Genomic DNA, 15,055 nt, shown 5'->3' on the forward strand with positions numbered 1-15,055 from the left:
AAACTACAAAAATTTAAGACAAACTGGTGAGACAGGAGTTAAGGTAGAATAGCATCCAATGGTGTGACAGAAGTAATCATTAATATGTGCTCCATGGTCTACCCTCTGGAAAACGAGTTCATTAAAAAACTCAGAAAGAAAAAGAATGAAAAAGCTTTTATTTACTGTTTTCCAAAATTGGGATTGCTAGCCCAGAAAGAAAAGGAACAACAAGAAATAGAAACATTGATGAACTGCTATACTCATGGTACTTCCTATGCTTCCAGGGCTCAGACACTGAAGCTGCAAAGCTCAAGACAATGAAAAGACCCTTGCATTCTTGACGGCCTTTCCTTCTAGATTTGATTGTAAATACATGCACAACAAAAATCTCTCAAGAGCTGAAAATAAGAATGCCATTTGACAGAGCCAATGCATTCCCCTGCTTTACTGAGAAAGACCTGAGATGCCCCCAGCACAGAGAGCTTTAAAGGTGCTGAACTTTGTGCTAACTGTCTAAACACTGCCATTTATAAAGCTAGTTTTATCAAAGTATTATGCCCGTCTTACAATAAAGCAAGAATTAAACTGACGTTGGTAATATCAGGGCTTTTCCATTGACTTATGAAAACAAATACAAGCCTTACATGGAGAGACAGTTGAAAAGGGAGAAAGTGGATTATATGGTATGAACTGTAAACACAGGCATGGATCTGTCTGTAATATCCGCTATACAGCACTTGCAGGCTGAGCGCCCAAGTCCAGCTCATGAAAGCGAATACCTGCTCTCCCAATCTCCCACCATGTGTCTTGGGGAGAATCATTCGAAGTTTTTAGACCCCTGCTCCTCCATCACCACAGGACTGTCATTTGCACTTAACAACTTCCCAGTTCATCTGGGGATTGACTTGATAATCCCCAGACTTTGAAAAAGCAGCTGCATTGGATTAGAAAACCTTATATGGAGTCCAATGAAGTCAGTTGAGCCTTCCTGCAGATGATGAGAAATCACAGTTACGGTAAACAACAGTGACCTTACAACATATATGGTAGCCTTGTAATCTAATGCGCATATAAGCATCACAGATTACCTAGGATTTTTTTTTTAATATGTAGACATATATAGTATGCATTTGGTTAATGTTACCCGTAACTGCTGAAAATAAGGGCCAGATATTGTGTCATCTCTACAATTTTCTACTATGTGATAATAGCAAGTTTTACAGGGGATCTTGAAAGAGGTTAATAAAAAGTCAGCTCGAAATGAAATCACGTCTCATTCAGCAAAACCAAAGCAATTCAAGATTAATTGCATTACAAAACAAACTCAGACAAAGCTTTCCAAGGAGATCTACGTATGGACAAAGTCTTAGCTGCGGAAAGTTCGAGGTCAATCTTTGTCAAAGTGGATACATTCTAGTGGATACATTCTTATCAAACAATAACATCTTAACACTATACTGTCTTTTGTTCCAAAGAATCCAGCTTAATCACATATTAAACCACACCAACCAATGCAACAGGATTTAACAAACAGGCGAAGAGCATCAAAGAGCTTGGAGAGAAGAAATCTCCTGTGCTGGAAAGGAAATTAAATACTTCTAGTACATTTTCAAGTGTGTATCCCATCTGTTTTAACATTCGAAGTGACAGGACTCTACAACATCTGTTATAAGACAAATTGCAGCCTAATGGCCTCACTGCCATACAGTTTGGTCTTCTGGAATTCATACTCAGTTTCACCTTTTTTTTAAAGGAAAAGCTATTATTTATCATAAAGAGTATCTCTTTCCAAAGGCAAGAGAACCTCTGTTGGTTTAAAATTTTTGAACAATGAATAAATACCGAGCCAAGACAATCTTCTGCATTTGTTTCATGGGTTGTCTCTCTTTGCAAACTATTGAATCAGACTGTGAATATATGAGATTTTCTTCGAAGTTTGTACATAAACCCTCTAAGAAAAAAAATGCATCAGACTATTGTAGAGGTAATTCGGTCAGAGTGAAGTTTTCTTCCTGAGTGAACATTGAGCCATTATCCAGGAAGGTGTCAGGATGAACATTAGCTTATTATGTGCTGTCTTTCAGGCAATGGTCATTTAAGGAGACAATGGTCATTTAAGGTAAGCGATATCCCAAGAAAAATCTATAACTGAAATACAACTTGCATAAGGTGCTCCCAGTGTTAACCAAGAGGCTTGGCCGAATTCCGCTTCTGGCAATTACTCTGTGTCAACCTAATAACTCCTCTGCTCCCCCTGCCCAGCACCTACAGCTTCAAAGAAACACAATTTTCCTCTTTGTGTCACTTGGCATCGAATTGATCTTTACTACAGGTTTGCTATCTGAAACTGCAAAGGGATCCTGCAGCAAAAAAGGTAGCAGCAAGCCTTGGCTGCAACCCCGGTCCGGGGGCACCTGCAGGGCTATGGCCCCTCCAGGTGACATGCAGACCTCCGCTCGCCACAGCAACATGCCAAAAAGGGAGGAAACACCCTGCCTTTACTGCCCAGGTGAACCCATACCTGGATACTGAGTGAATAGGGAGTTGCGACATAAATCAGAATATCCAATAGTCTCTGTGTTCTGCAATACTTCCTAAGAAATAATTTGCATTACCAGCTTGCCCAAAGGATTTTTTTTTTCTTTAAATGGTGCAAAGGCAGCTGTACTCATCAGAGAAGGTAAGGCACATGCTTCGTGTCTAAAGTGCAAAAGAGGTCAAAGCATTGCTTACCACCCCATGAGTAAGAACACAAAAGGGCATTGTAAATTCCAAGGCAGAGAACAAAACAAGGAAGGGAGTCAGGTGAAACTGTAGGAATATTACATGTACTAACTTTAATACTCAGATGAGAATTAGGTTACTACACTGCCTTTCACAAACTGCTACTTTTTTATGTTGCAAATAGTTCTCTGTGATAGATGCAAATAAATTAATGCTGTCATTAATCTTTCCATTTATATCTTTCTCACTCCTTATGTCTGCTTTCATCGTTGCACTTACCATACTTAAGTATATGTTAAAGAGACTGTCATTTTCCCTTCTGTATCTACTATTTCTTCAAAAAAGCACTACTGGATTCTAAGGCAGAAAATGTTATTTCTGAAGATTATCTTTTGTTCCTCGTATAAGTTGGAGAATATTCTGGGTGAAGGTATCCCATTGAAATCCTTAGATAAGGTAGGAAGGTTGAATAAATACATAATTGTGTCCTCTTTAAAAATGCTTTTCTTTTTATATTATTAAGCAAGAGGATACAAGTAGTCTATGTAAAAAACATCCCAATAGAAATTTTTTTTCATTAAAGCTTTAACATTGAAATCTTACAAATCCAATTAGTCACACTGGCAAATTTTAGAGTACTTATGTGACCAAGGACAACTCAGATGAGCAAAGGTTACTGGGCTGGGATCTTATTCTACTGAGAAAGGCTGCACTGAAGAGATAAGCAGTCTTATTTCAAGGAATAACTCATTCACCCAAAATCTTAAAGGCACAAAAGCACAAGGTAGGAGATGTCCCAGATGCTCTGCAGCCCTCAGCATAGTACAGACTGCCCAAAAAAAAGCCATTCCCACTCCACTTCACCTTCTGCTTTCCTGTGTGTAACCCCGATGCACGGACACCGCAGCTCCATACTGCCAGCATGTCAGCAGCACACAAACAGGCTACAGCTGAGCATGGCATGAAAAAAACCCACCCCAAAACCACCAAGAAAAGAAAACCAAATAAATTGAAAAACAGGGTTGCATTCTAACTGCAGAGCTTTTCTTCAAGTTTGGAATGGTCCAGTTTCCTATACCACGCTTCTGATATAATTAGGTATGTTGTACAAACAGTCTAAGCAACTCAATGAGCGGAATTAGGATAGTTTCCAGATTTGTCAGTTAGTCACTGTTCAACCTTAGTCTAACCACTTAGGCTAAAGCTTTCCAAAAGCCACTCTGCTACTGGAGGGGAAGGCGTGCTTCCAACACAAGCCCGTGACATTACTGATCGTCATCATCCAAAACTCCCACAGTCTCGTCAGATGCCAAAGGAAGTTAAATACCCTCAGATTCTCACAATATCAGCAAGCACCTCCTTTAGTTTCTTTTCAAAGACCCTAGTCTCTAGCAAAATTGTGAGTGCCCAATACTTCTCATAGGAGGAAAGAAATATAACCATGATGAAGGATGATTCTGGGGGCTTCACCTCTCTGTGCCTTTCACTCCCAGTGCCCACAGCTCCTGTGCAGCACTTTAGCACTGAAGATGAAAAGCAGCACAAACATCTTCGTTTATCTAGAACAATTTGTGATTTATGACTGCTTTTGCCAGGGTGAAATCTACACTGTTACCTAAATCCCACCCCGAAACAAATAGCCTGTGCCACATGAAAAGTTAGAGAAGCAAGTTACATAAAATAATATGTCAGAAGACCCCTTACATGGGATCCTCTTGACACACTCTGTGCTCTTCCCAGGATTATTCTACCTTTCAGATTACCTATTTAAAAAGCATATTTCAGAAGCCCTTGAATGAGTTTTAGTATCAGCAAATTAACGTGCTGTACAATACATTTGTACCCAACAGATTACAATGGCTCTTGATTTTTAACAAGTTTATAACTACTTAAAGTTTAGAAATGACTGCAAGTTAATTCAACAGACTTTTTACCAGAGCCTGACTTAACTGTGTTATCATGTAATCCCCTCTCAGACATTAAGGAAAGAGCCATTATAGCGAATGGGGGATGCAGAAGGCAAGTGCTCACCACAATCCTCTATATATAGCATCAGGTAGAGGTTCCTATAAGCTCCGTCTGATTAAGAGCAGCGGGAAACCTACGGCACCACTGCCACTTCACACCCCTGGAGGTGCACTAAATGGAGTTACTCATGCTGCATACATCAGGTATCCAAATTGTTCTGCAAGACCGATTTACTGTTTCCTTCTCTGAAAGGTATTTATTTACACTCAAATTTGGCCCTGCTTACAGAGGCAGAAAGGTATTTTTCTTCCCAGCCTCCAGTGCACTGATTTCTTGCCATGCCACCCCACCAGAACAAAATAAATTTCAGCTCTTCTCAAAACAAGCTTTTGGTAGACAAAGTAAACCGAGGTGGCACAAACATAGGAAGGAAGGATTAGTTGCATGAAAAGCAAAGCAAAAAGTTAATTGCCCTTTCATGTCAATACTCATATTGGCAAAACAAAGTCTCATTTTTTATTTGAAAGCCACGTGCAAGCAAGTCTTCAGTAACATACACCAGCAAGCTCCCTAAAGCAAAGGATAAAGATAAGGCTTATGTAGACAAGTTTGCCAGCTCTGGGGAAAGGAACTAAAACTTTCAGTGTACGGTCATTAAAATTTTTGAAATCTAGGTCCATATTTTCAGCTGCAGCCTGTGGTTGTATGCTGACAGAGGGGAAAAAACAACACATTCATATGCACAAATGCAAATTCGGCACGAACACAGCTGGGCCCATGAATAAAATTTGCATGCACAAATTTAGAAGCGAGTTTGAGTCCAGATGAATGATTTGATCGTAAGAGCTTTAAATAAGCGTTTATGTAAGCAAAGATTGGAGTCGGCAACTATTAAAGAAGTATATTAGCTGAAATAAATTACCAAAGAAAACAGAGCTCTCTTGGATAGCGCAGGCAGCCCTTCTCCCCTTCTCCTTTCCCTGCCAGTTTTTGCGAACACATTTGAAGTGCTGATAGGGGGGTTGCAAGGATCTCCAGCACAAAGCCGGAGCCCGAGAGCTGCAGTGGTCCTGGGGGAGGGGGGAGCAGTGTCTCGAAGCACCAGCATCACTTGGGGTTCAGAACCTTTCCGACATCTCCGTCTGGACAGAGGGACGGGTGCTCACTCCTGCTCTACACTCTGCCAAAGCAAACAGATCAACTCTATGCGCTGACATTTTTTCACAAGAACAAATCTGCATCACAGCAGCGCGCAGCAGGGTGAGAAGCGGGCTTGCTCCGCACCCATAGGTACACGTGAAGTCATGGCAAAGCCCCTCACTGGCATCGCACAGGCACCATAAGGGCACACAGCATTTGCATTCAAGCATATTTCAGCCATCAGCCTGGAAGGATGGGGGCAACTGAAACCTGTAGGAGCAATGAATACAAGGCTGACTCCCTTGCCTGCTCCCCTTAGAAGGCATATTAGGGATTCCTAGGGATAAGTTAAACACCCAGTTTCTTTAAAAACATGTCACAAGGAAAGCATGGAGTTTGTGAACTTTGTGGAGGGACACTGACTTTGTTCAGCTGCATCTCAAGTGACAGGATAAAACATGATTTTCTGCAACTGTGGGGTTTTTTTTTTTCTTTTGAGTAATAAAAAGGTATATCACTAAATTCCCCTGCACACCCCAAAATTAATCTGAGAGATATTTGGCTACAACAGCAGTATCGAGTATTGCAGTAGGGTCACCACCACTGACCAAGGGGGCTGCCAAATCCCTGGAAACCCTGGAGAAAGGTCCCACTACAAGGAGCAGTCTGGAGCATCCTAGGTAAGAGAGGCTTTCCTGCATGACACCTGCTCAGCCCCGCAGCCTTGGGCAGGTCAGACCTACGACCCGCAGCAGGCTGCAGTGCTTCCTGCAGTGCCTTTCCCCATGTGCAGCCTCTCCACAGCAAGAGTAACTGGGAATCCCAGCAGGCAGGCTCTGCTCGGGTGGTAATAGTGGTGGCTGTGGCCACTGTGACTGTGAAGGTTGACAATAACATCTTTGCCAGAGCTGTACATCAGCTCTAAAAGCATTAATATCCCCGGGAAGAAACGTTATCTTGCCACCTAGTAGCCACAACGAGACTGCGTATCCCACTCGGCGAGTCGGATGCCCGTGAGCTCCTCACCAGCCATCGCCTCTCCTCCCAGCGCCTCCACTCGGAGTTACACCCAGACAGGCATCCCGCTCCAGCGCGAATATTTCTCTCTCCCCTAGGAGCAAAGCTCCTTCAACATGTGCCGTCTGCTGTGCCAGCGAGACCTGGCATAGCAGCAGGGTACAAAAGAACATCCCTGACACTCTATGAATATTCATGATTTATGAATATTCATTAAATTAGCATCTTTATGACTGGGCCACCAGATTCACAACTGGCGTCTCTGGAAAGGGGTTATTGTATTTTAATTAAATACCAGACAATTACTAAACAGTTATATTTGCTGGGATTTAACTGATATGAAAGGGATAGGTACAGAGCTACAAACGTTAAGAGTGACTCTCCCTCCACACACATTTAATGCTAATGAAAGTCATGTGTAAGCATTGAAAAGGGGAAAAAAATCCTCTATATAAGAAACAAAAATAGCTTCAGATTATCTTTTTAATAGATTCATACTGTGTGGGAACCTTCAGCATTTCCCTGGTGCCTAAGCAGACCAGAATAGCAAAGTAGTTATTATATCTGTCTTCAGTGAAGAGACCACATGTTCACAGATATTTGTACAGCACCTAGTGCAACAGGGCTCTGATCTGTGCATCTGGCATTGTTGTAGTATTTAAATAGCAATAATAATGATATAAAGCAATCTTTGTCGATATCATGAGAGAACAATCTAATCTAGTTATCAGATTATAGCTCATTAAATGCCACGCAGAAAAGGCTATCAACACTTCTACACATTTACTGGCCTAAAAAAGAATTTTAAGCCATTAATTGCTTCCATAACGTGGGGTGAATTTTCAGCATGGTGCCTGGAAAATTAGGCACGCAGGCTGTGTAATTGTTAATGGGAATTGTGACCCAATTTTCACGCCTGGCACTGAAAGTTTGCCCCTTGCAAAATATTTACATAATTTGCTAGTAGATTTGCCATATCTTTTGCATGTTAATTTTACTTCAGTGACAATTCCTTGAAAAAGCATTGCCACCAGTGTATTAAGAGTAACTTTGACATTTATATAGTACTTCCTCTGAGTTCTCTCAGGCTACAACTTGCAAATCGTTACACGCTGAATCTTCAAGGATATGCCGTTAACTAGTATATTCATTACAGGGCACAGCCCTTGCCTGTCAGGGAAGGGAATTGATGACCTCTCAGTCGGGCTCTTTTCCATTTGGGCTCTAATTCTTCAGTGCAGTAGGATGCTTTGTAGCGCTCACACCTGACATTGGCGCGTTTAACATTAACAGATTCACTCGCAATTGCCACGTTTGATGTGGCAGTGCAGAATCTATCCGCTTTTCTTCCCTGTAACGCACATAAGAGACCCGCATTTTACATCTCCAGCCCCTCAGCACTTCTCCAAGCTGCCAGGAACTGTCTGTGGTGGGGAGGTGGGATCACGTTAAAGGTTCACGATTTCACACAGCTGTGTCTTTGCCTGGGAGCACAGTGATATTTTGCAGGCAGTTTAAGCTTTTAAGTACCAGCATCTGTCCTCTTAGAAGCTCTCGCCGGTTGTTTGGGTGGCCAGGAGACTACCCATGCCACGGGGAAAGACAGGGACATTCTGTCTCGTCCTCCCCTTCCAGACAGACATGCTTTCTTTTGCTCCAGAGGAAAAATAGCAGCATGCAGAAGCACATCAAGCCATTTTCAGCTGCTCTGTAGCACTGTCACCAGCATGGCTATGAAACAGCAATGAGCTGGAAAAGCATTCTGGGTATAGAGATGCAAATGAGCACACTAAGCTCTTTCCCAAAGGACACTACACAGGGACCTTTCATGACATAAGGTTTCACTCAAACACTTAGGGCCCAATTTCAAAGGGCTTGCTCAGGTAAAGCTCCCATATGTCCAAATGCAAGAGATGCACATGGGTCCCGAATCACACCTGCAGAGCATGTGGCTCCTGCTCTGGACACAGGCAGCAAGGCACGCCACTTTTTTTTCCAATTTGAATACATTTGAACCACGCTTCAAATCAGCGGATTTATGAGTGAAGTTGCAACCAGCCAATACTCCCCGTTCAGCAAAGCAAAGGGAGACATGAACGCAGAGCCAGGGCCAAGACTGTGCTTTCCCTAACCTTTGGCTGAAACGAACAGTGGTATTCACACAAACACGTGCCAAGAGGTCTTCCCAATATGGACCCCCTTCTTCTGCAGCTCCTCCACCTCCTACAACACTGCATTCTGCCCCAGTGAAGAGTAAACCCTGCAGCTGCCTGCAGTAACTTGGAGCAGTGCATAGCCATCCAGAGCGTGAATCATTTAGATGCTCTTCCTACTCAAACAGGTACAAGTTTTCTCCAAACAACTTATCCTGCATACTGTTTTCAGCTCCTATACGTACTTATCCATACAGTGGTTTTAAGTAAGTTTTTAGACATTGGATGTATTGCTGAACAGCAGGTGATTCAGAGCATTATTCTTCAACATAGCTAGAAGCAGATATTTCTCCGATATTACCAGGACTCCACCTGAATGAAACGGGAATGTGCATCATGTAACAGAAATGCAGTTCATGCACAGGCTTGGGTGTACACATGACTAAGTTGGAAAGTGATATATATCCTTGGGAAAGGATTCTGTTTCCCTAAACAGAGCATCTACAGTTAACAATCATTTTTTCCTAGCGTTACCCACACAAGAGGATGCTGCCAACTAGAACCTGGTTTCCAAACTGATGGGTAGGGGAGAAAAAAAAGGAAGTGCTACTGTCTGCTAAGACAAGCCTGGGTAATGTGGCTCCTCAGACAAAGCAGTAAAGCAGGACACTTGCTGGAACGGATTGCCAAGTTGGGAATTGATTGGGATTTTTTGCAGCTAGTTGTACCAGACCAGATCTGCTTGACTCCAGCAGAGAACAATCCAGCCCAGCTACGTATTTGATAGAAAAATGTCTATAATTTCCCAACAGATATTCTTTTCAGATATCAGATCATCTTTTCAAGTGTCTTAGGAGTCTAAAGCTCCTTCTTAAACTTGATCTAGACTTTTAGGAGCCTGCATAGCATTGCCTTCCAATGACAAACTTCTAGGGGTGCCTAAATGACTCGAAAATTATATTATAGCACCTCTCAAAATACTACCCTCTGGTCAGAGATGAGTTGGTAGTTCAGCCCAGTCCTGGGAAAGAATTTTTTTTTTTTTAATTATGATGTTCCCTCTGTGGCCTTGGGAAAGCCATTAGTCTCCCTGCCTCGGTTTCTTCATCAGTGTAACAATTATGTATAAATTCCACATGCTGTTGTCAGGATTTGACAGTATTCATTAGACTGAATAAAAATGAACACCCTGAAGTGTCAACCAGTTTTATTTAGTCAACAGATAAAATCAAAAGACTGCACTAGGGCCTTTACTATACCTCATCCCAGCTGCTAAGAGACCCTGCAGTCCTTCAGCCATTGCCTTGTCCTCCCATCGCAAGGTCCCCCTGCCATCCTCTGGGTCTCCCTCTTGCTGCCCCTGACCTGGCAACATGAAAAAACTATTTTTTCCTCCCTCCTCAAAATTCCCTTCAAGAAGGGTTTTTTTCCCCCCAGGTCTTTTCCCTGTTCAGGACTCCTACTCGTGCACGGTTGTCCTGGGTCTTGTCTTATTTCACTTGTGAGCTGCTCAGGGCAGGAAATGGGCCTTACCTATAGTCCATATCACACACGATATTCCCTTTGGAGTCAGCGTAAAGTTAAACATACGCGCTATAAGCCTTTGTTGGATCAAGGCCTACGCTTATAAAGTGCTGCGTAAGCCTGTGTTGCCACAGCATAGAACTGTTGAGCAAATAAAATATTATAATTTTTTTTTTTAAATGGACCTGCCGCTCCATTCACACTGCTCCTCCGAGTTTCATGCAAGAGCAGTTTCATGCAAGAGCAATATTAGATACAAAGCTTCCAGATAGAAGGACTGCAATGGGAAAAACGCTAGCAATTATTCAAAGCAAATGTAATTTTCACACTGCCGCTATTTAAAACACTTAGAGGAGAAAACAGTTCATCACACTTGGAAAAAAAAAAAGAAAAAAGCGCAATATCTTTTTTCCACCTCCTCCCCCACACCTCACACCCCCCCTTTTAACTTTTACTTGAAGTGTTTGAGGATCAAGAGATCTTCCCTGCTCATCGTGAAATAAATCTGACATCACACTCAAAGCTTTTCAGCACTTATCCTGATTAGCCAGATAGTAAGATGTTCTGCAATGGGATCTGGCTGGGATTAGCCGTTTTCCCGTCCTCCCCGTGTGCTACGTGCTGCTCCATGGCCTGTGGTGCCTGTTGTTGCTCAAGGACACCGAGAGTGGTGCTCCCCCATCCCCAACAGTAAAGTTTTGCCACATGAAGTTATCGAGGTTGCTTTCCATGGCAGAGAGTGTAGGGACCCATTCATTAACTATTAAAGCTTTCATTTCCATAACAAAACTGAACACTCAGCAGACTGAAGTTGGATGCAAACCATGTTTTAGTAGTAGCAAGTGATTTCCTGGGGGCATTAGTGAACTGCTACATGATAAACCTGTCTATCTGGTGGGGACATATAAGGTGTGAAAAATATCCAGATTGTTTAATCAGATTCAGCCAGATTGCTTGGTGGGAGCCAGCTCTGCCATGCTGGGTTGACCCTAATTGAGGATATGGCCCATGGACCTGCTATACTACTTGACTTTAAACATCTTTGTAGTCCAGTGACACACATCCACACATGGCCCAAGTCAAAGTAGTCTGAGGGAAAAAGAAGGAAGAAAAAAAAGTAAAAGGAAAAAAAAAAGTACTTACGCAACTAATTCCACTCATCCCTGGGGAGTAAGATCACATACATTTAGCCTTATTTGAAAGTTTTCAGGGCCTTACGTATTTGTTCAAGCCAGGCCCCAAAGGAAGTGCAAACAGAAGAAAAGCATTATTCCAAGGCTCGGTCCGTACGTAACGCTTCTTTCAAATCCATCCCAAAACCTGGATTTACCTTTCCTGCCACACACACCTGCACCTGCCCAAACTTGGGAAAACTGCTTCAAATCACACCACTTTTTACGTCAAGCACAAGTCATTCTCATTTATCTTCCCTTAAATAACAAAGCACAGTACACATAAACAGACTAAATTACATTTTAGGAAGTTGCATTGTTTTCCTTTTAGAGAAGGGAAGAAGGAAAATTGCACAAAATGTAACAGCCACGCTTCCCAGTGGGTGTCTGGAAGTATTCTGGATGCTGCGTTGACAAAGGGAAATGAGGATTGAACCTAAAGACGAAGAGGAGCAAAGGGACTGAAACATCTGAAACAACTTTCAAACATACATTTGTAACAAATGCCAAGAGATTACGAAGAGTTTCCGCATACAGGAAAATTCGCATTCTCTTGTCAGCATATCGTCTCCCCACACCAGCTCTGCCAGGGGCAAAGGACCTTCTCCCAGGTCAGCCCATACAGTTAGCAGCAATGCCAAACTAACGCTCATCATCCTGCCCTGTTCCTTCCCCCTCTTCATGCAAAGGACTTCAAACAGCACAGAGATAATCTCAAAACATCCGTGCAAAACACTAGGAATGAGAACGAGCTCGCTAGCAATGCAACTTGTCACCCTCATTACCAAGTTTAAGCATTTTTCCAAAATATATGTTCTAGTTCATCTAGTTATTGAACAAGATACAATCCCGTGGACTTCACATGCAGGAAGCCAGAACACACTGAGACGGTGACCTTTTACAACATTAAAATCTCTAAACTTCAAAAATTTAGGCTGTTACCTGCTACGGATTCATGACCACAAATAGTGGAAAATAGGGAAAAGAATTCGAGAAGGAGGATAGTAAGAAGACAGGGAAAATAGTTGTGCTTCTCTTCCAAAAAAAACCCCAAATCCATTTAGTCTTTATCTCTTTTTGAACATATCACTTGAAGAAGCAGTTCGGATACCTCAGCTGGGACGCTTACAATAACTAGCTCCCTTTGAAGCATCCCAAGTTGTACATTTCTAATTCAACAACTTCTAGAGTTAGCAGAAATAACTGCTTACACACATCAAGGTTTTCTACATACATTTAAAAACAGACACCTAGCATCATATTCATGTGTGTGATCAAATGATCAGTTAATTGATTGATTTAGTCATGCTCAGTTGCTATTCCTACAGGCTTCCGAAATGGGTCTGAATGGATTATTTTTTTTTTCTTGCTAAAAGAGGTGCAGGGGATGCTGGGATGGAGTAGATAAGACAGTGGGATATAAAGTCAAAGGATGAAAGATCCAGATTTTTGGAAGATTTAGAAGCACTAACAAGTTGAGGACTGCGTATAATTCTTTATGAGGGCACAAAATGATTAAAAAAGGCCACATAAATTGTTTAAAAAATCTGCAAGGTTAAAATATATCAGAACTAAAAGAAACCTTAAGTAATTATATAGTTGTGCCACTGTTGCACCTGTTTAGAGGCAGCATTTTAAAAAGAAGTTTCTTTAATCTCTCCACTGACTCCTCTCAAGGGTTTAGGAATCTGCTTAGTGCTAGGTCGATGCTTGGTCAGGCTATAACGCTTCATGGTTCTTGACACAGCTCTGAAATAGAAGCTTTTACTCTGGAGACAGCAAACAGCATGGAAGAGAAAAGTGGTAGGAATTCGTATTTCTGAACTGTAGGCATTCATTTCTCTATAGTCCTCTGTTTTCCAAGTAGTTCAAGATTTTGGAGCTTCAAGAGCTGAGTGCCTGGGGGTAAGGAAAGAGATGCACGTATGCAGATTCTAATTCTGAGGCTAATTTGATCTCTAATGTTTTCATCTCCTCATATTTGCACCAACCTGAAGTTCTGTTTGCAGAATGGGTATTAAAATACAAGTTTCACTTGAAAACAAAATACATCACTTCCCAAAAATTCTCCTCTGCTTGCTTACCCCCTATAGCTGAACATCCCAGGAAATGTTCAGAAAAATATTGTTGGGCATTTTTCAGTCATACAACATGACAAAGCACTCTTTTTAGTGCTTTTACTCTTTTATGTATTTTTTAATTCTGCTTTGTAAAATTTTGGTGGTGCAACCACAACAGCTATCATTGCAGGAAGAAGGGACTGAACCTCCCATGCCTTGCATCGGCACAACTGCTAGCAGCAAAAGGGACACAGAAAGACTGCTGGCAGCCATGAAAGCAGCAGAAAGGGAAGAAAATGTAGGCTGCAGTTTGGAAAGTATTCCAATTCTTTGAGTAAGAGACATCAAAAAATAACACTGAACCATTACCCATGCCAGGAGATCAAGGAAAGGTTTGGGAAACATGAAAGCGAAATGGGCCTGATTGCCAAATGTTACAGAAGGTTCCTGCAGCCTCCATCTCCATCACCTGAGCGACAGACGAGCAGGGGTAGCCAGGACTATTTTTAGCTAACGAGAAAGGGGGAAGCTGATAATGTGTTAATCACAGCACAAATCACGGATGCATACACCAGTTCCAAGGTGTCACGTATATGACGAATGCAAGCACAGGGGGAAGTGGAAGGAATCCGTAGACTGCTGTGAGGATCCTCAATAATAAATGAAAGGAATCGGAAGTGCCTGTGAATGCCAGTTTTGAAATATCAGTGTAAAAATGCTATGTTACCGCCTTGCTTAATTACAGTAGTACTTGTAGCTTGTGCTTCTGGGGTGCCAACTGGAGCCCTTCTCTTTCACTTACGCTGCAGCTCATCGCACACCAGTGAATGACTTACTCTTAGGGCAACTAGAAATGTTTTATACACACCTGCTTTTTCATGTAACTATTGGTTCCAAGCTACCATCAGGCATTCTGTGAATGGCAGCAGGTGAGCCACTAATTTAATTGGTATTACTTGTATAAATCACAGACTAAATAAATGACATCTTCCATTCTAATGTGCTTTTAACAGTCTTACCCAGAGATAGAAAAAAAAAAAAAGCCAGATGTGTTATTCTGTGCAACAGATAAAAGATTGAGCCTTAAGAGACAGGGTTATTAAAAACTGCACCCTTCACCTAGGAATCCAATAGGATTGATTGTACAATCACAATGACTGTCCAGTTACAGTGGGACTATCCATATACAATATCTGAGGGAAAAACATATCTTTCACACTTCCTGTCTCCAGTGTCCCAACTTTAATATACCATTAAAATTTGTCAAGATTCCCCTTCAGCATATTGCACTCCCTGTGAGGAAGTGCTCACTTTG

This window comes from Gavia stellata, chromosome 8 (assembly GCF_030936135.1).
Source record: "Gavia stellata isolate bGavSte3 chromosome 8, bGavSte3.hap2, whole genome shotgun sequence".
Classification (NCBI taxonomy): Eukaryota; Metazoa; Chordata; class Aves; order Gaviiformes; family Gaviidae; genus Gavia; species Gavia stellata.